This window comes from Centrocercus urophasianus, unplaced genomic scaffold, assembly GCF_019232065.1.
Source record: "Centrocercus urophasianus isolate 14NV4802_14NV808 unplaced genomic scaffold, USGS_Curo_1.0 seq_13, whole genome shotgun sequence".
NCBI classification, from domain to species: domain Eukaryota; kingdom Metazoa; phylum Chordata; class Aves; order Galliformes; family Phasianidae; genus Centrocercus; species Centrocercus urophasianus.
The window spans coordinates 33,641,599-33,666,661 of NW_024884475.1; the positions used below are offsets into that span (position 1 = coordinate 33,641,599).

At 37.0% G+C, this 25,063-nt stretch overlaps 1 protein-coding gene across 4 annotated transcripts in view; it reads right to left on the minus strand.

Moving 5' to 3' along the window:
* The window catches only part of ARSJ (arylsulfatase family member J), an 84,248-nt gene that overhangs the window by 5,588 nt on the left and 53,597 nt on the right, over positions 1 to 25,063 (minus strand). For 3 of the 4 annotated variants that reach the window (XR_006167736.1, XR_006167735.1, XR_006167734.1), the window contains exons 4-5: positions 7,971 to 8,076; positions 3,313 to 3,473 (exon numbers count right to left, since the gene is read on the minus strand). The gene's annotated coding sequence lies outside the window, so the exon portion shown is untranslated. Of the gene's footprint in view, positions 1 to 306; positions 1,115 to 3,312; positions 3,474 to 7,970; positions 8,077 to 25,063 lie in introns of those variants that run through there. The other variant, XR_006167737.1, reaches the window with a different exon arrangement.

Below are 25,063 nucleotides of genomic sequence, written 5' to 3' on the forward strand. Positions count from 1 at the left end.
CACTGCCACTAATCCCCCCTGGCTGGTCTAACCACGGACAGAGGAGATTCAAAAACATACAGTAAAGTTCAAGGCACTTCATTTCATTTGGTGGAAATTGTATGTAGTTTTTTACATAGGGCTAAATCTTAATGTTTTTTGGTGATTGTTTTATAAATACGTGCAGGCACTTCCAAAACAAACCAGGGAGGTGACTGGAGTAATTTCATCTACAGTACATTTAGATTCAGAGCACTCTGCTGGTAGAGAAAGTTAAAGAAGGAAATCAATTACAGTACACCCTGCTCCCCCACAAAGAGACTCCCAACATCGGTGACTGACTGGCTTTCTGAGAGGAGATGAGATCAAATCTAACTAGCAATGAAGATATTCAGAGCTGAGAAAAGAAACACATTTGAATTTTAGGGTGGAAATAGGTCAATGTTGAGGTTTCAGAAGCAGGGCAACATTCTCAGAGAGATGAGAAATGGAAAATATTTTCATGGCAATAGTTTGGGCAGGCTGAACTGAAGAGGGGAGAAAAGTTGTGGTCAGAAATGGGGAGGATATTGAAACAATCAGTGCATAGGCAAGTGTTGAGACAGTGTTGTCTGGGAAGGGAGACTTTTGAGAAAAACAAGGTTTTAAAAACAAATGGAGGAGGAATGGAGTAACTGGTTTAGTGACCTAGTCAGCAGGGAGTGCTAACAGTAAGAGAAAAGTGAATAAGAGTAATGGTATGTACAAATTCCAAGCAGCTGGCCTTCACACTAGTCTAACTTTGTCAGAATGCTATTTCCTACCTCTGTGCACGTTGCAAGCAGCACACTTCAGAATACTCAGAGCAACAAATACACACTTACTTACTGGCCAAAAAACGTAAAGTAAAAGAGATGCCTTGAATTAAGGATAGTTCACTGGAACAAAACTATTTGAATAAGGGAAGTTTTGGTTTCCTTTTCCAATAGAGTTATTCTGAAAAATGTAAATCAGTAGCACAAGAAACTCCTTTTCTTCTCGTTTGCTTTTGTTATACTCATTTGCAAGAGTGCCAGAAGTTCCCAACATTTCCTTACTCTGTTATCTCCAGCTCCACAGAACAGCTACTGTTGTAGTGATCTTGATAAGGGCGCAGCTGGCAAAGTGACCACGACATATCAGTTGTATGTAAGGTGATATTTGTTCTCCCCACTTACTTGGTACAAAAGACTACTGTAATGATTTTTCCTGTTCTCTGTTTACAAAGCAAATTAAAGATGATCCCATCAGTCCGTTAACTTTACTTCCTTCCTTCTCCCCAGCCATACCTTGGACCTATTGTACCCAGCGATGTCTATTGCTTCTGCTGGGTCACTTCAGGGCAACTGTTTTCAGCAGCCCAGCCCTGCAGTATTTCCTTGCTTGCAACACTGAGAAATATTTCACAGTGAGACATCTGACCAAATGAGAGCATTTTCAGGTGTGAGGCAAAACCAACAATTTCAGTGATTATTTTGCTCATCATGATTCAAAATAAGGGTGGATGAGCAACTGGATGTCTTACAGAGAAAGGGAAGGAGGGCAGGCCTTTTGTTACAGTCATCCAAATATAGTCTATGCTGACAGCTACTGAAGCAACCTTTACGTAATGGTGCTTCACCAAGTGGAATAAAAGCAGGAGTGAACTCAGCATCACTCTCGTCAGACAGAAGGGAATGGCACAAGTAAGCCTCCTTTGCAATTAGAATTAACAGGTAGCTTTATTGGATGCCTATTTAGAAAGAGTAAATAGTAAATAATTAGCTGCTACAGCTCTCTGAGGGCACATACGTGCAGAGTGCAACCTGAGAAGCTCAGAGCCTGCAGCGTGCTGGGTCTGGGTGGGACTGCCAGCCCCTGTTTTGGAGATTCCTGCAGAGTTGTTACAAACTGCTTTCAAAAGCACTGTATCACAGGAAAGCTCTTTAACTCAGCCTGAGGCTTTATCAGGATTACAGCACTAGCTCTCTTTCAATGTATTAGCACCAAATAGATTGCACAAACCAGCAGGAACTTTTCACACTTGGAGGTCAAGTTTTTCTCTTGGAACTGTGGAATATGATGGATGTGCTGCCATCATTTTATTTCAAGCAAAACTGATAGCCAATTGAGAGCATAGAAACCTGCTGAATTAATTCATCTCCTTAATGGTATTTAAGCTTTGGCTCAGGTAAATATTTCTTTAGCAATTATTATGAAATATAGAGTGATTCATCCCCCAGCTAATGATTAGACAAATGCAGTATTTTCACTTAGGCTTTATGCATACCTTTACTAGTCATTCTGTCTGTAAATACAGACTTTGCATTGATCACTAGAATTATTCAGCCTTTTTTTTTTTTTTTTTTTTTTTTTTTTTTTTTTATTTAATCTGCTTCCTTTTTCTTCTCAACATGTTACCATACCTCCATAGAAGAGCACCAAAAAAAGCAACAATATTGCCACAGTCTTTACTGCAGGAGCTTCATAGCTTAAGATCAGCTTTTTCCCTTCCCTTGGCACCAGTTTGGAGAGGGGCAGCCCCGTTCTCATAGCTCACGTTCAGCTCGAGCTGGGTGAAAGGAGATACGTGAACATTCCAGACCCTATCTTCCAGCTGATACAAGATGTAGGTGCCTGCTTTCCCATCATAATTTGACAAATCATGCAATTGGCAAATTGCTGGCAAATCTTTCTCATTCAGAATTTTGGGGAATCTTTTCATTCTTATTAAAAAAAAAAAAAAAAAAAAAAAAGACCTGGAAAAATCTAAAAGAAAATTAAAAAACAATTATTTCCTGAATGATATCCTACAGAGAAGTAGTTTCTTCATTTCTCCATTGGAAAACAATCTTTTTTTCAGCTCTTAATTTTCATCTGTGGTTCCTGCTTCCTAGACCATGTACCACAAGGAAGAAAAAAGCACCTAAATAGCTTTACAGCCTGGAGGGCTTCTCCCTCACAGCCTGAAGTCACTGTATTCACAACCTTGCTAAGAGTTTCTTCCTTTTTATAACAATACCAGAAGGCCTAGGAACAGGGTGTTGTGAATTTTTTTTTTTAACTTTGTTAGATGGGTTCCCAAAATATCATCAAAATGATCTCACGAACACATAACCTACTTGTACATGCAAACAAGCAGGCTGGCTACAGATTTATCAGTGAAAATTCCTTGTCCAGAGGTTCTAGTTCTCACTTCTTTTTTCTCTCATGAATTTGGTCATCAGCATTAAATTCCAGAATCAATTAAAATATGAACCAGCAGAAGAAATGAAGTATATAAACCCTGCAGAAAATGGTGATAGAGATTAGTAGACAATAACTATATGCACTTACCAACAAGAGAGCTTAGTCTGTTGTACCACAGGAAAAACACTGATCAGCAGGTTATACAGAGAGCTGCTTGTAGCTGGATGTACTTTCATTGCAATTAGGTGCAGGTGACATCAATCTTGGAGAAAGTTGTTAGTACACAGAGTGGAAAACCCACTACCACCCTATTTCAGAGGGGGAAAAAAAAAAAAAAAAAGTGACATCAAATTTAGGAATTAAATCCCCAATTTTCAAACCATTTAAAGGTAGCTGGCAAATATTTTTGAGTATTTTAAACAGACAGAATGAAAAGACTTGGACAGTATTTGAATTATTTTAAAAGTTTTTGAAGTATTTTGAAAATATAAACCATTATAAATCCAAGATTACTGACAATTGAGAAATCATAGCATTATAGATGAATGTTGTCTGCCTGATGAACTCCGTTGTGCTGAAATGGGTGACAGGAACTGTCTGTATTCTGTTTGAACACTTTGGTACTACCAAAACAGAAACATGTCACAGCATTACTACTCTGAGGAGCTGCTCTAAACCTTCTCGTACAAGTGAAATTGGAAAGGAGTATTAACAGCACAGACAAACGACACTACCTCTGAAAAAATGCATTTAAAAAGGAACGTATTTCTCCTGATGCATAGGAGTAGGCAAAATTGCTGATATATTGTTACAGAAGATTTTGGTATTATTTGTCACCCCGAGATTTCAAAATATTCTGCTTAATAGTCTGAAGAAGAGATTCTGGTTGTTGATAATTGACAGAATGCATGTGGAAGACATCTGGACCACCCAAATTCTTGTTCAGTTTCTATAATGTCTTGTTCTTTTGTACAGCCACTGGTTCCTAAGTTATCACAGCTTTTTAGGCATGGAGCCACAATTACATCAGTGCTGGTACACTGTCAATCTGTAAGACCTTTGACTACTTCCTCTGGGTGCTTTAACAATCCAGCAATTAAAGTTTTCCTTCATATATGTAAACTCCTCCTTACATATTCTGGATATTATCACTCAGGCAATAAAAAATGACACTGAGCTGATAATAAGATGGAGTCAGCATGGCTCAGTTCAGTATCTCTGGATGGCTAAATAGCAATGAAAAAGAGCATAACCCAAAAGGTCCTACCTGCAACTGCTGCAGATGACAGAGGCAATCCATGTGACGGCATATAGATATCTAGCTGTACACTGGCTGTATCCTGTCTCCTGAAACACAGGGCATGCTCCTGCAGTACCCACTGCCTGTTTCAGGGGCTAAATCCCTTTGCATGCACATCGTGTGCCACTGCAACATCTGTCTTTCCTTCCATATTGCTACTACTGTCTTCTAATTTCCTGAAGTTTAAGAGGTAACTCAGTTGGAAGCAACTTAGTGTATTTCTCTGCAAATATATAAGGATGTGTATTCACAGACAGACATGTGTAATGCTCCTTTGCTTATGAGAGCATATCAGGCTGATTCATTAAGTGGTTCTGGAAAGACAACCTTGAGTTACCTCAGCAATAAAAGATTATAGATAACACTGATCCAATAACAAGTGCGTGTTGAGAGGTAATTTCATGGTCAAAAATTAAACTGAGAGGCATTACAAACACATAGTGTTGACCACAAATTTTCATCTGTGTAACTATTATATACATATAAATACAAAACTGTAGGAGAATGTTTTGCTTTCTTCTCATGGTCTTTGTATGCCGCCATGTTTGATTATCGAAAGGAAAATATCCTCACAGCAAGCAGCCAGTAGTTGGCTTCATCAGCAAGGAAGTTCTAGTACAGTACATTGCATCAGTGATGCTACAGCCTTCAGAACAACCCAGAATAGGACTGCAATGGGCCACTCCAGATAAAAGCTTTCTCCTAATGGACTGCAATTTTCCAGCCTTCCATAAAGATGTGAATAAAATGCCAAACTCATTTGTTTCTCTCTCGCTTAAAAAAAAAAAAAAAAAAAAAAAAAAGTTACTTTAAAAATGTCAGGCTGTATAGGTACATCTGTACTATTATTAAAATAAAGTGCAGATCCATGCCTAATACTAGTATACAATTTTTATCAGTATGTGTCATAGAGATACTTTCTGCTAGTTCTTTCTTCTTAAACTATAATTCTGTACATACCAGATCTCGTTCAAAGGCCATTTTTCAATAGCAAAATTTTCTGAGATTTCACAAGTCCCAGAAACAGGCCCACTTTGAATTCTTTGTCAGTATATGCTGGGACAAATATTAAAGAAAGTTACTTTAAAGAATGCCTTTGAACAGCAGGTCAGTTGAGTGATTCACTTCCAGCTCATTTCCACTAGAGTTCAAGTAAGTGAATTTCCTTCTTTTTCTCTTTTTAATCTTTGATTTTTGATAGATCGGTAATTAGTTAGCCTTTGCTCTGTGCTATGTACTGCCTGGTAACCATGGATTTGTTTGGGGTTTTTATGTGGCTTTCAGAAAACAGAAGGTGTCAAACTCAAACTAGGTTTTATAACAATGCCATTATATAACCATCCAATTAGTAGCACATTCAATGCTATTAATAGCAGCTTCCACATATAAATCATTTAAACCGTTTTGTGTAGTGTGACAAAAACCGGCAAGAAGAGGCTTCATATCAGTTATTTTCTCTGAAAAGAATAAATGAACTTAATGCAGACATAGGAGGTGCAGAGTAATTAATGTACTACCGGTTGCCAGATTGCTGTGTGTTAAGATGCTGTTTACCTTTCTGTTCTTTCAGATTTTCAGAACCAGTGCAATCTAGCTTCAGCAGTTTTAGTCCCAACTGTTTCATGTGACAGAAGGGAAGAGCAGCTCACAGAGTAGGGAGATTATCTGTAAACAGAATACAACCTCGAGCACTGATTAGCCATGGAGCAAACACTGGTCTTTCAATGAGGGTCAGAAGTACATGAGCCTCAGATATCCATTTTATGTACATCTCATGCAGAAGGATGCCAGAGATAGAGCTCAGACTGAGATGGTTTGAATTCAGCTATTTCATAATGTCAGCTATTTCTGGGCCGATGTTTGTCACGCTGCATCCACTCTAGCATAGACACGAATATATAGGAACCTAAACTCTCTTTCAAAAATCTTAACTGGATTTGCAATCATCAGAAACAGCTTGAGTTTCTGACCGTAGAATCTGATCCAGAACTTTCTGTATGAAGTATATTCTGAAAGGTGAGTTAAGAAATGATTTCTATTTTTTTAAAAAACCTACTTTGATGTGCATCATGTGAGCCAGTTTGATCTTAAACTCCTCTCCTACTGAATCCCAACATGGAAGCACTGAATTCATGAAGAGATTTCTTTCCATGGCCTAACAGCCTTCTACTCTTCATCGAAAAAATTTCTTTTTATACCAGATGCCCAATTTGACATGAGGGTGGAACAGATTTAGCTGGTTACCTGCTGCTAAAATCCTTTCTTATTTACATTAAATTATGCCGCTATTTCTCTCTAGTTTTTGGAAAAAAAGAGTGTCATCGTTGCATAATGCTATCTTGGCCTGATAATCTTTAAAAATGGCTGGCAAAGTGGTTGGCACACAAAAGCAGGCTTCCTGGTTAAACCCAGTGAAGCACGTTCACCTTCATGTGGCTCAGTCAAATGAAAGACTCAAAGAAAAATGACTGTGACCCATTTTGTTCTATTGAAAATGTGTCTCTTATGCTCAGCTAAAGAACCATATATTGCCTGAGTGCTCAAAGCTATTTATATGATAGAAGATTGCTTTTTAAGTCAGGTTTTGTAGGATCAAACTAGCATATGAACATCAGAAAAGCCCTGCTGCATCACACCAATGGCACATCTAGCCCAGTGTTTTGACTCTCAGCAGAAGGAAATGCCATGCAGGTGTTGGAGTACAGAGCCTGGCTGCTTTCTCCTGCCCCAAATCACATTCACACTTGACTTTTATAGCAGTATACATTATATATGGCATGTATAAATAGCAAAGAAGGCATGGGAAGAAAGCAGAGTGGTAAGTCTGTGAAATTTTCCCATTCACCAAGAGCGATATTGTTTCTTAAAAAATGGCTTTTTGCAGGAAACTGTTCAAAGCACTCACAAATAGTCTTTGAACTCATGATGCAAAGGTAAATTTAGCCAGCTCTACAGCTGTCAGTTTGGTAAAACACACAGACTTAGGTAACTCACAGCAGCCACAATGTACATATATCTGGCATCCCCTCCTAGACAAGCGAGGTTCTTATTTCTAGAAGTGGCCTTGTATGCCAGCCATCGCTAATGGGATTTTTAGTGGAAACTGCAAGCAATGGGCTGCTCCTCAGCTTCAAATGTTATTTTTCTGAGCAGCAGCTCAGATGAATATCTTGCAAATGGAAGATACATCACGTAAGTTTTTGGTGCCTGGAAGCTGGCTTTGTTTGCGCTATATATAGCACTGTCAGTATTTCAGAGACAATTAAAAAAATATATCAAATAATTCAAGCAACTTTTCATCTGACAAATATGCAAGCAAAGGGTTAATATGCCCTCTGAAATTCTGAGAGATAAAAGCTTTGTATTTACTTTAACAAACCTGCCCAAGAGTTTAGAAAGGCCACATCTCGAGCATTAAAGTACACCTCTAACATGCATTTACAACTGAACATCTCTGGATGCTGACATATATGAACAACGATAATTTATGAATAAACTTGCCTACCATCTATAAAGGAATAAATTCATCCATGATGCAAGATTGCCTCTCTACTTCAAAATGAAGAAACAGGACTCTGGTTGCATTGCTGCTTCCACCTTCTCAATGTCAGCTGAAAAATAATAATATACTTATTTCATCTCTAACTTGACAAAAAGACAGTCCCTAAATGATTAAAGCAAGACAGTACTATGCATCTCTTTGTCCTTCTTGCAGACATTTTCAAGGTATGCCCTTCCCAAAATGGAAAAAAAAAAAAAAAATTGGTGCTGGCTTTACCAATTATGGACATTTTCAGAAGCTCACAGAAACATGTTTCTGATATGAAAAAGACACATACTAATAATAGCAAAGGGAAAGCTTCAGTTGAGACTTAGATGCATTTTTTTTTCATATCGTGCTGTTCTTATCAAGTAGGGTTTACCAACAGTTCCTGTTATTTTTCCCAGCACAGTACATTTGCTTTGCCTTTCTGACTTTTTTAAGGTGGATGCATACATTTTCTAACTGAACTGCCTGTTCACAAAAGAAGTGTCTCATGCAGAAGGGTATTATTTTATGTAGTTTATAAGCAAATGCCATAGTTGGAGTCATGGGCATTACAGATACAGGCGTGTCCATTGGAATGTGAGATCAAACCGAAAATAGAGGCTAACATAAACCAGTGAATGGAATCACATCAACTAAGGAGATTCAAGCTGGCAGCACTGTCCAGTTTTCCTAATGGTTAACCCACCCAAAAACCGTTTTGTTTTGTTTTTTGATCTAGAAGTGCTCTTCTTCTAGGGACATTTTCATCATGTATGAGTTGCAAGGCTTAGGTCAGAGGTAACTGCATGAAATGTAATGGTCTGCTTTACTGAGAGAGATGGGCACAGTGACCTACTGATCTCGTCTGGCTTTAGAAGCTGTGACCAGAGAATTTAAATGTTGCCAGCAGGTAATGGCTTTGTCATAAGAAGCTATTTTTTAGGAGAACCTGGTTCAATTCTCCCTGTAATTAATCGTCAGCCTTCCTGCCAAACCTTCTGGAGAGGTTATCTGCTCATAGCTCAAAAAGTATCGGGTCATCATTAAAAAACTGAAAGAGCCAATTTAGAAAGACAGCTGCAGGGAATAAAGGGCTTCTGTCTGAAATCCTGGATCTGAGAAAAACTACTATCCAGGTAGCATGCAATTCTATGGTATACAACCTGCAGGGACAATCATGTAAGAAACAGATAACCTCCGCAACAGATCCAAAGCCAAAATATGATTGGGATGCTAAGTTTGTGGCCAACAAATTCAATTTTTTAAAAAACAATAATAATTCTTGAAGAACAGTATTAAAAAAATGGTGTTCCATTTCCTATTGAGCCAGTAAAATGATTAGTCTTCCTTGGTGATAAAAACTGAAATACTGAGGGTACTGCTGTAAAGAAAACATGTCTGTAAGGCTGCTATGTATTTTAATGAAAGATGATTTCCAGCTTATGAGTTTTATATTCCTTGCAAAGATTCAGATAAGTTTTCTCAGCAAAGAGTCATCCAAGTATTCTCGACAGAATTTTTAAAATGTACTTTTTGGGGAAAAAGGATGATCTCTAACAAATTCGAACGTGAATTTGTGAAAAAGCATGAATAAATTGATTATGATAATCTATAGTGGACTAAAGCCAAAAGATTTTTTGCCATCTAAAATGTGCAGATGCACCGGCTTAGTTGTAATGCTACCAAAGTAATGGCTTCTGAGAGAGAAAATGGGAAACAGGCTGGTGAAAGTAAATACCATGCAGAACAGTGCAGTTTTACCTCCTGCTATCAAAAACAGTCTCCACTGGATCTTTAATGTATGAAGACACTTTCTTAACTGAGTAATAGCTAGCTTGTTTCTTTTTTATCAGATTCATAAAGATGCACAAAATGGATGGACTCTGTGAAATTGTACCATGGATGACAACATCTGAGGGAACTGGAAATCTCAGCAAGAAATCTGAGCTACTTGCTACTCTTTCCAAATTTTATGTTTCCTTTGACAGTAAGTGTACAGGCCTTGTTTTTATTTAAGGCATGCCACACACGGGAATTAAACATACAGAGCTAGACGAATGCTCTCGAGCCAATTAGCCTTTTCTCACAGGTTCACCTCTATGCCTCTGCTAATCAGATTGAAATTCTACTCCGTGCCAACATAACATTAATGGTTAGAAACTTTCGCTTAATATCCAGCCTATGTGCATTCAGCTTCAGCTAGGAGCCATTTGCTCTGTTTCACTGTTGTCCTTTAATTTCCATTATGCATGTGCCTAAATGCTGCTTAATAGCATTGCTATGTTGAGAGTGCCTTTGCCTTCTCTTTCAGTCTCTGTCTTTAGTCTCTGATCAGGAAATAGGTTTCCATTTCCCAATCACTCTCAGACTTCTCATGGCAGCTGTTTAGATTTTATATTTTCTTTTTCAAATATGGATAAGCAAATTCTACATATTATTTATAACTATATATCTAATCCTACTTATAATTATTATTTCTTAGGAGGACAATTTGATTTCTGTCAGCCATTTTGTTTAGAAAAAACTACAATTTTTAAAATTATTATTGCTTTTACTTTCAGGGATGAACTAATTACTTCCCTGAGTAACACTGGAAGGAGTACACTACATATACTGATAGGTATTTTATTCATATATTTCCTAACTAACCGTTTCTCACAAATAGATCTCAACTGTCGGTACAGCTTGTAACAAAATACCGTGGCCCCAAATCTTATTTTTTTTCCTGACTTTAACAGTATATTGCTACATTTCCAGGAGAGGGATGCATGAGTTATGAAGTTTGATTGTGCAATAATAGCTGCTCAGGGATTTACAGCCCTTGTTATCTCTGTGTTACAAAGCTAACTGCCAAACATGCAGGACTCTCAGGAAAAACAATTAGACATGTACAATGAAATCATGGATTAATGCTGTTTTGGATCTTTTTTGAACTTTTGGCAGGATTGCTCTGGAGATTCATATAACCTCTAGCTGCAAGTCCCTTGATTTTTGGGAACCCTATAAATGTCAAGGTCAAGAGCAATTTCTGCTTATGATTGTCCAAAGAAATAAGTTTCTGGCCCCTTTCATGGTGTCATTGACTTTTAGAAAAATAATTGCTAAGGTTAAAACATCTCTTAGCGATCTGAAAAGCAGTGAAATTTTTCATTCAAAACCATGAAAGCCCCCACACTCCAGGCTGGTATTTCTGGCCTGTCAACTACCTGATTCCTTCTCTCCATTAATTTTCAGAGGCTGGATGGTTTAGGGAAGACTAAGATAAAATCCATGCAGTAATCTAATACAGAGAGGGTAAATGCAACTTTTTATGTGGATATGGATCAGTAGAAATAATTTTCAAATACCGTTGACTACTGATGAGCTTAAAACATCCACTAATTAAATGCAGCACAAGAATTTTCCAATTTAAAATGAACACCATTGTTCAGAAATAACTCCCAAATTAACTTTTAATTTGCTTACCTTACTAAGTATTAAATGTGACCAATATGCTCACAATAGAAATCAACCGAATGATGGAGAACTAGTCCACAGTAAATCGACTGTCTAATGGGGTTTTGAAGGCAATGAAAAGATGCACAGGGAAGATTGGTTGTCTTGCCTGGGCTTTCGACTCTGCAGAAAGTATCTCAGAAATCTGAGCTGGAATGCAGACTTATAATGTACATCCACAGACTGCTGGGCATGTTTTATAATGACTTAAGTTTAATTTTAGATTCCAAAGTAGAAAATAAACCAGCAGGAGTATGAATGATCTCCTATAACCAGAAACATAAGGTAGATGTATTGGCACATCAAATTTCTGGAGCTGACAGGTAAATTTCTATTGATAATAGTGCCAATTGGCATGTATGACCTTATAATTACCAAATAAGTTTACAGATAATGAAGAGATAGAGGAAGAAAATATTTAAAGGAACATAGTAGAAATCCTTCCTCTCCCATAGGAAAAGAGGAAGGTGCACCATCAGCTGTGTAAAAAGTTTTAAGACATCTTGGATATCTTAAACCACATGTTATGGTGGACCAAGCATAGACTAGCAAGAAGACCTGTAAATCAACTAAGAATGGAAAAGCAGAAACAGGAAAGAGATACTAGAAATCCCTTAGCAAGAGTCAAGATGACAAGGAAAGTATCAAGAACTCACTAAACAAAAGTGAAGAGATACTTTAATTCTATTGCAGCAGATAAATATAAACAACTGGAATTTTTTGTTGATTAACATCCATTATAGAATCACAGAATCACCAAGGTTGGAAAAGACCTCCAAGATCATCCAGTCCAACCATCCACCTACCAACAATATTTCCCCACTAAATTATGTCCCTTAGTACAAAATCTACACATTTCTTGAACACCTCCAGGGATTCTACCACCTCACTGGGCAGCTCATTCCAGAGCCCAACCACTCTTTCAGAGAAGAAATTTTTCCTAATATCCAACCTGAGTTATATCACACCTGTTGTAAAGTTTTGTTTTATTTTTTTCAAGTGAACTCGTTAATCAGTGGCTGGAAGAAGAATCCAGTAGGTAAAAGGGAAGTAAAATCAGTACCCTAGGAAAAAATGTAGTTAATCACTTTCTGAGGAGCTGATAGAGTGGACACTTACTGTCTTGAAAAAAAGCTCTACAACCAAAAGCACAAGAAATTCATCACCAGTTCTTGCTACAAGAACCTAAGCACTAAGATCAGGAGTAAATACTCATCTACAAAAAGAAGTGCATACTCAGACCTCTAGTACTGAAATAGCCTTAGAACTTCTACAAATTACATTAGAGTCCCCTAGCTCAAAAATCCATTTCTGATACTGAAAAACAGTATATTCCAATTGGTGTTTGATGAGCCAGTTTTACAAGACCAAACCAAAATGAGATTAAGCTGAAATTAAACTGAAAAACTGAAGATGATAATTGAGAATAAAAGACTTCAGTTAGATGCACCCAAAACCACAAACTTTGGCTGAAAAAGAAAGCTGCTAGTTAAAAAGCAATCTGACTTTGTAAGAAATGAAAGCCACAATAAAGTAATATAAATATTCCCACTTTCATTCCTTGAAAGTCAGGGTGATTCTTTAACAAACTATTCTCCTTTTAATTAATGCAAGGGTCTGTCTTGCTATCAGAGAGAAATTTTACAACAATGCCATGGGGCAGCCCTTAAAGCTGTCCCTTCTGGAATTAACAGAAGGGTCTTCTGATATACCAGAGATTACAAGGTTAGCAAGAAAGAGATGCATACAGTGTTTGGCCCCAGTTCCTTTCTCTTGCTAAAGTCAATTATAGAGAAATTAAACTGAACTCCTATGTTCTCCTCATCTCCTCTCACAGCTTTCATCACCATTATTTAAAGAAAATATTTCCTTCCTCCATCACTTGCTAATGTTTATTGGCATAAGCTGAAGCTGTCAGTCCAAGGTGAGAGTTAGCTAGAAGAAGGAAAACCACAGAGCAGGATTGCAGGGTTGCACATTTCTTCTGAACTTGATGCTTTATTTTAGCAGCTCTGCTGGATCCCACTTTCTCAAACCTTGAGGTTTCTTGCCAGCAGACAGGCTCCAATTTCAACATTTTCTTTACAGTAACTCCTAGTTTTGGTAAGCCAAATGGACATATTTTTCAACACAGATAAACCCCCTTCACTCTCATCTGAGAATAAGCCCAATATGTGAGTGTTCAATGCATCTTACTATTCACATGAATACAAACAAGAAAGCCAAGTCTATAAATTACATGAGATTGGCTTCTCCCAGAGGACAAGCAGGAAGTATGCGAATAAAGGTGCATATGTAAGGAAGGCTGAGCTCCTAACAAGACATCTGTGGAAGTCTGGGAGAGAATAAATCTTTTCCTTATTCTCCTGTGGAACTGCATTAATCTGGCCTCAATTTGACTTTTCTTACCTATTGCTTTTCCACCCCGTGAGAGAGCAAATAAAAACTGTTCTCTCAGTTGGGGAAGGAAAGAGGAGAGTGAATGACAAGGTAAAATGTAAAAAAAATAATAAAGTGCCAACAATTAGGAAACTACTGATCTAATCAAGAGGGCATGTTTGCACACATAATAGAGCCGACAAAGACTCCCAGATGCATTCATATGAGATATGTGGAAAGCATGGACTTACGTTGAGCTTTATGGACTTCAAAGTCTGTACTCTTTGACAGTGTTGAGGCGTGAATTTCTTAGAAATAGAACAAATATGAAAATATCAACAAAGATTATTCAAAGATTTCCTATTCAAATTCCTATGCTGTTTACATTTGTTGAAATCATATTTTACAGTGAGATCTACCTTTTCTATTTCTGCTAAAACAGAATAAATATATACATATATCCATCTACCCATGCATGTAGTCATCGTCTTCTGATACATCCTAGAACAACAAATCCCAATAAGCCTCATCTGATTAACACACCATTCAAACCAAGTTGGATTCAGATAGCATCTTTGTTGTCATCTTCATCATAAGCCCCTAGAAAAACCCGAAGCTGAAGCCATAGAGGGCTCAGCCCCAGGAATAGCTGCACGCATGGACAAGCCAGGATGTAGGCAGCCCCTTCAGCCTTGCTCTGTAATGCAGTACTCTGTCTTTTCTCACTGCTCCTGTTCCATACTTTCAACCCCTGGTGATGATCTCAGTCCCAGTCTTTATTTTTTCTCACTTTATTTTGTTGCATAATCTCCTCCCAGGTAAACTGCCTTGGAGCTAAGGAAACAATCATGAATGCCCATTAGTTTTACTTCTACAACACTTCTCCTTGAGTGTATTCAGCTACTTTAACCACCTGATTTCTATTTACAGCTTAAACTCTATGGAGTAGGAGCTCGTTAATGCCCCACATTTTCACAGTGGCTAGCATGTTTGTGATCTAGCTCGTGGCCTTCAAATGATCTCTTTTTTTTCCCCTCCATCCTTTGCTTATATAATTCATATGGTTCATTAACATGAAATCTTCCACAATACAGAACATCTGTTTTTGTTTTTTTTCTTGTTGTTGTTTGTTCGCTTTTCATTTTGGTTACTCTGTGAAGCTGTCATGTCAGCTTCAGGGTGTTTTTTCTAAACTTGATCCTTAGAAAGTTGATGCAACTAGGATGAGAAATCTTTTCAGATTTCATCTTTCAGGGATAATCTCATGTTGGTAAATGGTATTTCCTGATTAGACGCTTATGTTAGGAGAATGTCTCTCTTCACAGTTCTTAGAATCTTTTATATAGTTTTGGAAAAGATAATCCCTGGGTTATTAACGCTTTCTATAGTCCTGTTGAGTTTGGCAGAGATTTTTTTCCTTATATTTCACAATTTCACCCCCCACTCCCATGTATATTCCCTCAAAACATTTCCTCCATCTGTTTTGCATTTTAATGCTTGGATGAGGCTCTGCGTTTTGGGTGATGTGGCCATTTCTATATAGGGCATTATCTGTTTTGCCTTTAAAAATACACCAGCTTTGCAAATTAATGATTTATAGCCCAAATGCTGCTAACCATCTCATTACTGGTCAAACAATGACTTTTTCTCAAATGTCAGATAACAGATGGTGAACACAATTTTCTTTCCTCTTCTTTAAGATCTACCATTTGAGCTACCAGGGAAGAAATGAGAACAGGGACACACGCTTCAGACTTCAAACATATTTGGTTTCAGTCAGCATTTGCTATTTAAAACTTCACCAGTTCCACTGTTAATAGCATTTTTTTTCCTATTTTGGTTAAAATTTCATACTCCAAAACACTGCACTGTGTAAAACAGAATTAGTTCTTACATAACGTTTGTACAAATGGATACCTATATTTTCACCTGTCTGTCCTGCACAGAATCATAGAATTACAGATTGTTTGGGTTGGAAGGGACCATTAAAATCATCTAGTTACAACCCCCTTCTATAGGCAGGGATACCTCCCTCTAGACCAGGTTGCTGAAAGCCCCATCCAGCCTGGCCTTGAGTGCTTCCAGGGAGGGGGCATCCACAACTCCACCAGGCAATTCACAACCTCAGTGAGCAAATTAATACACTACAGGTAATAGAGGTATCCCAAGCACAACACTCTAGAAAACTATGGCTTAAAGCAGATATGAAACAACAGATTTATGGGTGGAATTTAGCTCAGATTAAGCCCTATCTGACTTGGAAATCAGTGATGCTTCTGAGGTACTGACACTTGAAAAGATGTGTCCTGTTACAGGACGAATCTACTCTATGCAAGGTGATCAAATAAAATGGTTGTTACCCTTTACCCTCTCAGCAACCTTCGTTTTGATATTTGTGTTTTCACCTGGATTCTTGAAAGGAGCACACTGCGTACACAGTGTATCCAGCTGGAATCACAGTCTATAGAGTGGCTAGACAGGAGGGTCTGTTGTATTTCTGAGTGCTTCCAGCTTGGCCCAACTGGATGATGAGATTAAAGGTGCATTTCTTCTAATTGAAACTGTAATCTATCATGAAATCTTTAGGAAAACTGCAATTGTCCCGGCATCAAGATCTCTGATGATGTTCTTAAGTCTTTTGTTTGAATACAAGGTGAATGATTACTAAATATTAGATATATTTATAAGTAGTCTTGACCTTGATAGTAACTATTTTATTGGGGAAAAAAGTAGTTTATTATGACAATAAACACTAAAAAATATGCCAATGATTATATAGTGGAAGATATCTTAATGTATTAATGTGTAAGAATAAAATGATAGATCACTGCTTCCTAGGAAACATGTACTATCGCTGCTAAGATCGATAAGATTCAAAGAGTAAATGAAATACCCCAGAGAGATGAGAACCAAAACTGAATAGATAATTCTGTATTCATTTACCTTTTCTGATATATTTTCTCAGTTGTTTTGTTCAGACTATAAGGGAAATGTTTGCTTTGTTTTCATAGTTAGTGCGGAGATTTTCACATACCTTCTCATTTTTATAGCAAAAACATGTTTTCGCTTTAATTGTACCCACCTTCTCTATGTCTTGAATAAAAGCCTTTAGGAATAATGAAAATGTTCTGTCTCATTTCTGAGCAAACTATGGCAGTGTCTCTCCATCCCTTCTATTCTAAAACTTTCCATTAGTGGAATCTGAATCTCTTCTTTGCTACCTTGATGGAGAAGGACAGGAGAAGATTTAAATTTCTTTAAGTAATTTAAATAACAGCAGTAATATTTCATCTTTCTCAACTGCCTTGGCCAAGGTTCATTCTAATGCTCCTCCAAATACTTTTATTCTCTCCTGCATATTTAGCTGAAGCTAGCAGATGCTTAGCCTGCATGTCAGCCCTCCAGGGATGGAGCCATAAATGTCTTCCTCAAAACTGCATTGAGTACCATTCCCCTTGCAGCAAAACTTAATGACTTCACATAGGAATCAAAAACAAATGAGGCCCCTTACTAAGAAGAACTCAAGTTATAGTTTACTTTCTTATCCTTGCTTGAACTCAGCCTTCTGCAACCCTTAAAAGGCTTTCACTCTTTAAAATTCATGTATTCTGTGGATGGTGCTTCTAGCATCTCCCTGACAAGGATGAAAGGCAACAGGGCAAAAACAAGCCCTGAACAACCATTTTATTTGATCACCTTGCATAGAGTAGATTTGTGACCAAAACAGGGCTTTTTGTTTTTGTTTTTGTTTTTTTCCATCCAAACTGAGGGCAGACAGAATAAATTCATTGGATAGAATAAGTCCAATGTTTGTAGAATGAACTGCCTAAACACCATATTAAATTGCTGACACTAGAGAGTTAAGTTTATAACCGTTGACATATGACTGTGTAAGAATGGTGATTTTAAGAATTTTATCACTGCTTCTGAGTTGGGGTAGAGCTTACAATGTACCAAAAAGCAAAAGATAAATGATTTATTATTTATTTATAATTTGTCCTGAAAACACAGTTTGAGCTGATCATATGCTTAGTGAGAATCTGATTCATGATTTCTGCATGGCTGGGCTTAGCAGCACTCAATGTCTGCTACCAGCTCAGTATTGCAGTGGATGCTATGAATAGCATTCCAAGTGGAAAAAAACAACAAACATGAATGATATGTCTTGAAGATTGAAAATTTACTAAGGAAAACTGACTTGATGAAAACATAACATTTTCCATTCATTTTTGTAATATAGATAAATAGGAAACTTGGGAAAGAAAGTATGTTTTGTGAGACTGGATATACTGCTAATAATGAGGAAAAAAAGATTAATGTTATATTATAAATATCAAATACCAGTTCATAATATATTCAGTTTCCTTCCATTGATTAAAAAAGGTATTAAATGAACTTTAAGGCAATTATGTCAACTTCTATCACCAACAGCTTGAGTACTGAAAATGTAAGAACTTTATTTCTAAATTCTTTTATATTTAGAGTTCCTCTGTTATGTAGAGATGCCCATCACCTTGCACATCTGCCAATCAAATTAACAAAACCCAGATTCCTCATGATATGATCTCAGTTTGGATCATTCTGAAAAGGTACACTATATTTATACTTATTTATATATAGGAATTGTGCACATAAATGAACAAAACTATGTTTGTGTATACATCTATATATTAAAAATATATTCTCGTGAATGTCAGGATGATGAACTGACCACATGCTTGTTCCATTCATTCACTCATTTTTCATGCTAGCTTGTCTCTGAAATAACAAGGCCTGAAACGAGAAAGGAGTAACTTCTCTAAATCTCAAAGTACTATAATCCTGGATTTGAAAAGTAAAGTGGTCCCATTACAGCAGATAATTGTAATGCTGGAGAATTAGGTCAGAGCTGCAGTTCATCTCAGCACTGCTATCAACAAATGAGGTCAGGTTTTGCTGTCTTTTATTGTGCTGTTGCTTTGAAAGAAAAGACCTTTTCCCTGTATTGACAAGAGTACCACAATTCCCAAGCAACAACACTAGTAAAGATAAGAAGAGAAATTAAATCTCTGGTCTGTCCGTTCTTAGATACCTAGGCTCTCCTCAAAGAGTGAGCTCGTGCTTGCACTCAAAGCTGCCAGTGTTTCCCTTTGTACATTCCACCAAACACATGCACAAATTAGATCAATCTTACAATGTCCTTTCTAGCATTTCTCATAAAATTGCATACATTCTTGCAATTAATTAGCATACAGCATGCATTCTCAGTGTAAAGAGGGATAAATATGCAGATTCATCCATATTATTTTCTATCATTGCTCATGTAATCACTGATTCCTTATTAAAGAGAAGTTGCCTCTATTGAACTACTAGGAAATGAAAGGAAATGAAAATAAGAACATGAGAATTTTCTGAAACCATGTTTATGGAATGTAGTCAAGAAGGAATTTTTTGCAGCTGGTATATGCAATGTAGCTACAAAAAAATACAGCTTTTCTATAAAATATCTACGATCCCTAAGGAGACCTCAGGAAACAAGTTACTGCGGTGCAGATTTGCAGGGCTCCCTGAAGAATACTCCACTTTCACAAATCCTTCCCTAAAGAGATTTAGCTTTTCAACAGTTTACACTCAAGTACAGTTAATTTTGATGGCCCCTGCATACTTCCCTTATGCTTACAAGTCTAGTTTAGATTTGGTATTGATTAGCAAATGAGATGCTATTCTGGCTCCATACTTGGTGAACTACACTTACTCTAGAGCTGTTTTCATCCTCTGTGCAAGTGGTATGCTTGAAGCATGCCGGTCTTTCTGAACAAGCTGAAATGTGAAGACATAGCCATCAAGCAGACAGTTGAGGATTTTGCTGTCAAGTTAGAAGCACTGAAGTAATACACAAACAATTGAGAAGAGAAGGTTGCAAGGTGACCTGATAGTGGCCTTTCAGTATCTAATGGGGAGCAATAGGAAAGAAGGGGACAGATTCATTAGCATGGTCTGTGGTGATATAACAAGAGTAAATGGTTTCAAGCTTAAAGAGGTTAGATATAGGTTACATATAAGGAAAAATTATTTTACCGTGAGGGTGGTGAGGCAGCGGAACAGGTTGTCCAGAGATGTTGTTGATGCCCTGTCACTGGAGACTTTCAAGGCGAGGCTGGATGAAGCCCTGGGCAATCTGATCTAGCTATGGATGTCTCTGTTCGTTGCAGGGGAGTTGGACTAGATGGCCTTCAGAGCTCCCTTCCTACTCTAAAGATTCTACGATTCTATAACTTGCACCTAATACTGTTGATTTGAATAGTAAGACTCATTTGCAAGAACACAGGTGAACCACTGCTACAATCTTGTTTGCAAACTTTCACAAATACTTTCTTTTCTTAAAAGCAAGTATTATGACAGATGTTAGTATCTATGCAATAGCCGATGGTCTGTAAAAACCTGATCAGCTTGTGCTAGGAGTGAGCTGTTAATTTCTTTTTGATTAAAACTGCTTATTCTGTGATCTTGTTTGAAAATATAAAAGCCCGCAGTCAACATTTTTAAAGTTTCGTATTTTGACAATGCTCTAGATATATACATCATGTATTAAACAGGTACAGAGGAAATCTCTTAAAACAATAAAATATAAATGAGTCATTTGGTGAAAGCAATGCAATTTTTCTGCCAGATGGATACTTATTTTCTTTTTTTTTTTTTTTTAATGCAGAGATAGAATAATCTAATCAACCTTGCAAAGGGGAATTGCTATGAAAATAATTCATTTAGCTGATGCTTCTCACTTTTCAAAGTGACAGACTGATGATGGTTAATGCAAGAAATATTTAGTATTATGACTTTCCCTTTACTGTAGGCAGATTAGGCAGAGAAAGGCAAGTTATCTGTAGCCATTCCCTATTTGACGGGGGGATCGTTCTACAAAAATGTTACATAGGCTTCTCGATACAAATGAGCCAATACTAAATTGTCCATATAGATTCCAAAATTGTGTCTGAATTTCCTAATCTTGAGAGTGTTGATCAGAGAAGAGTTTTGACATAAAGTAAAAAAAATAACTGAACAAGTAAAAACTAACAATAGTAGGGAAGCAGGCTTGTTTATCTATTTGCCTTAAGCAATCTGGGAGGAACTATTAACAAAATGACAGCTGCCACTAGTAATAATCATTGCATATGAGGTACTTCCTGGAAAAAGACAGATGGATTAAACCATAAAATTACAGAACAATAGGTACACCTCTTATCTGGTATAGTTTTTTTGGTTTTTTTTTCATTTCATTGTATGTGACCCTTTTACAACAAATTTAATTTTCTGTATTCAGAAAACCATAATTATTTTTTTCTACAGCTTCAAAGGCTTTTTCCCTTTACTTTTCTCCAGACATTCTCTTCTCTTCTTTTTTTTTTTTTTTTTTAATGTAAATACTAGCAGGACTGCAGCAGCCATACAGCTGCTGAAATTTGCTGCTTGTTTGTAGAAGCTATAAAGTAAGAGCATAAGAAATGCAAATCATCTTGACAATCTCCAACAGAACAAAGGAAATTGACTCTGTCTGGGACAGGGAAAAATTTAACACTGAGCCACAAAACATAGATTACTGTTATTTCAGGTAGAATAGTATTTTCGTAGCCACCACCTGACAGGACGGATGTTCCCTCTTACTGTTTGCTGTGTCTTGCTCAGGAGATAAACACCATTCCCACATTTCTTATTGCAGGAATCAAAAGAAAAGAAGCTGTGGTAAAAATGGAACAAGTAAATCTCCAGGACCACTTCATGTTGGAAGCAAAAGCATCACATTTTCTTGTGCTGAATGCAGCACGCTCACTGTGGTTCTGGACAACATTCTGGCCTCTAACACTTCTGCAGATATCCATAATATGTGCTTAAGTCTCAGTCAAAGCAGTATTTAGATATGTGCTGGATTTAAATATGGAAATCAAAGCAATAAACTGACATTTCATTCACCACTTGTACACTCACCTCTGTTCTTCCATATAAAGATCGACAATTTATAACATTCCTGATATTACGTAATCTTTTTCACTTACCCTCATTTTGCATTATTCTCAACTATAAATGTTTTTGAACATTGTCTACAAGCTGCATGCAGAAGTTCCCTTTAGCTTCAGGCTTCAGCAACTCAGCTTCAAATACTATGGAAACCAGGAAGCCTAATAACTCTTGACAGTTTACATAAACTCAATAGCTATTCCACTGAAATCTGATGGGAAATGTTGCAGTCCCAATATTCAGATCACTACATGAATTAAACAAGGGTTTGATTCACTTTCTAGAAATAATTATTTTCAGTTTCATTGAAAATTCACAATAGCCAATCTCCTAAAAAAAACCTGGAAATATAGTCAACTCATTTTTTAAGAACTCTTTAGTTGAGGAGTTATTCCCCTCCTTCCCTCCTTGATCAAATTAAGGGAAATCTTACAAGCTTGTGAATCACTATTTTAGTTTCAATTTAGATCACTGATTTAGCAAACTCTTTCAGTTTAAAATACATGTTCAAGTAATTTCACTCAACCAAATGCAAAATACTTTCCTTCACAGCTGCCCAAAATAATACAGGATTTGAGCTCTCTTAACTCTTACCCTCCTAACTCGAAGGGGAAATTATGATTGCATACTGAGAGTCATTACGATGATTCCAGCCAAGTTAAGAAAAATCCCACTAGTTTTACTAGTCCACACTGACACTTTCCAAGCAATAATGGAGACTCTGGATCTTTCTGTAGATAAGACTTTCGTAATGAGGCTGAGGAGAACTCTGTGCTGTCCTTGCTCAAGCATACAGATAACCATTTCAAACTGCAGCATTTCATACCTAATCCAAAGTCTGCAGAACTCAGTGCAGTTCTATTTACTGCAAATTGTTTGCAGTAGGAAAAATGTTTGTCTAAGCCAGCAGGAAGAACCTGCTTTTATGCAGTGCTAAGGCATTGCTGTAGAAAAGCATAACAGAATCTTCTGAAGACGTAAAGCTTCATTTTGACCCTAGACCACCAATTAAACAGGAACTTCACCATATGTTAGTAACGCGGGATCTGAGCTTAAAATCTGTGAATGACTCTGGGTCTCTTACCTGTCTACCAATTTTTTGGTATTTTGCCTGAATAGGCCAGCTACGTCAACTACTTTTTATACTAGGAATCACTGACTCCTTTAAAAAACTATCATCACTCCCAACTTAAACTCTCACACTTTCCAGGAAAGGAAACACTTGATTAGATGCAACATATGAAAACAATATTAGAATACGGTTTCCATATGCAGTGAATGCAAGTATTTGGTAACTTTCATCTATTACAGTTCAATTCCTTGGACATTACACTTAATAGTACCAAACCCTACCTCACTGCCTGGAGCTTTTGTTGTGTTAAGATGCAGCTCTCCCTCTGTGGCTGGGATCTTTTTGCTCCTGCATTTGCCAAACTTTTGCTTTAGATCTGAAGTGGGCAGTCAAAGCCAGCAACCAATGTTATGAATAGGAGATAAAGATGCTCAGATCTGACATTTGTTCACCAGCATTTTCCTAGTAGTTTCACAGCAAGACAAATGGCATGTAACAACAATTTCCTGTACTTACTAGGAAATTGCCAGGCATCTTTTTTTCCTCTTTATAATTTTGTACAATTGCTAATACGAGAATATGTACACAAATCAAGCATGACAGTTACACTGACAGTAACCTAAAACAACACTCAAGCAGCTTCTTAAAACAAAAGTAAATAATCAAGGTATATGTGATAAGTGCTGAAGGATATCTTCTGCCTCCAGATAGATCTCCCTTCTCACTGTATCTTGTAGGTTCCAAGAGTTCTCAGTACTTCCACTGTCATGGTTCATTTTCAGCATGAGTGATTCATTTTACACACAAGGAAATCAAAGGAACAAGAAAAAAAGGTAAAATCATAGAAAAAGATGCAAGTGTATGTGTGATGCTGTAACCACTCTGGAAGCAAAAAAGGTTAAGTTTCTTTAATGTTTTATGTATTTAGTAAATTAAATCCCTTCCTAATCAGCACACCTTTTGTGATACTTCACTGATACTTCATAATAAACTCTACTGCAATATCTGAAAAGTATGCAACTGTGAAAAAAAGCACTTCTAAGATGATGTGATGTGTGAGGAATACACTCAGGAACAGACTAATGTTGTAATGCCTTTGTATTAAGTGACAAGACAGCCCATAGCAGACTGTCTGTGCAGCACTTGCCACCTGATATCCTGAAGCGTGCTGCAGAAGCACTGGGAGAACAGAAGTCGGAAGCTTCTGTCTCTGTACCTCATGGCGCAGGAACATGATGATATGCAATTAAGCTAAGGGTGTGAAAATCAAAACTGACACAAAAATATCTCTCCATAGTAACTAAACTGTGAAACTCAGTGTTACCAGAAGTCGCCAAATCCAGCAACAAAACTTACAAGGAGGAATGCAATATTTATAGAGTCATCAAGATTATCACATTTTCGTGCTATTAAATGCCATGTAGAGTGATTTAGGCCAGTATGTAACTACTGGGAAATACAACAACAGTCAGCATGGAAAGTTATAGGTAGGTTCTTGCATCTTGTTCTGAAGCACCTGGCACAGATGCTGTGACAGAAAAAATGGAACTGAGTTCTGAAATTATATAAATAAGAGGATAAAAATATTGCATATTTTTCCCTAATATATACATTTAATTATTATCCTTACTGCATCAGTCCAGCTATGTAAAATGTAACTACACAGAATATTATTTTATTTTGATAGCTTGTTGACTAATATGGCTTAATTTAGAGATTTCATACTTCTATTTGCAAAAAAAACAAACAACGTAACGAAGACTACTAAGATTACTATTAACAACAAAAATTGACAGCCATTTGTGTGTGCTCATGTGTGTGCGTGCTATGTACAAGAAACACTTTTCTTTCAACACCAGAATTTTTACCAGATCCTTTTTTATTTTGTCATGTGTCAATTTAATTGCAAACATAGTGTGCACGTGTGACTGTGTGAAAATAATGGTAACAGATGGAAAAAATGTATACTCTCTCTTCCTAATGTTTTCCCCAGTGCCCTATTTAGATTGCTATCTAATATTTCTTTAGTCATGAATATTGTTGTTCTAGCATAGCCATCTTCTGTCGTCTGTTTTCACTTACACCATTCTTGGGTTGCTTTTTGAGCATTTTTTTTAATAAACCCAGTTCA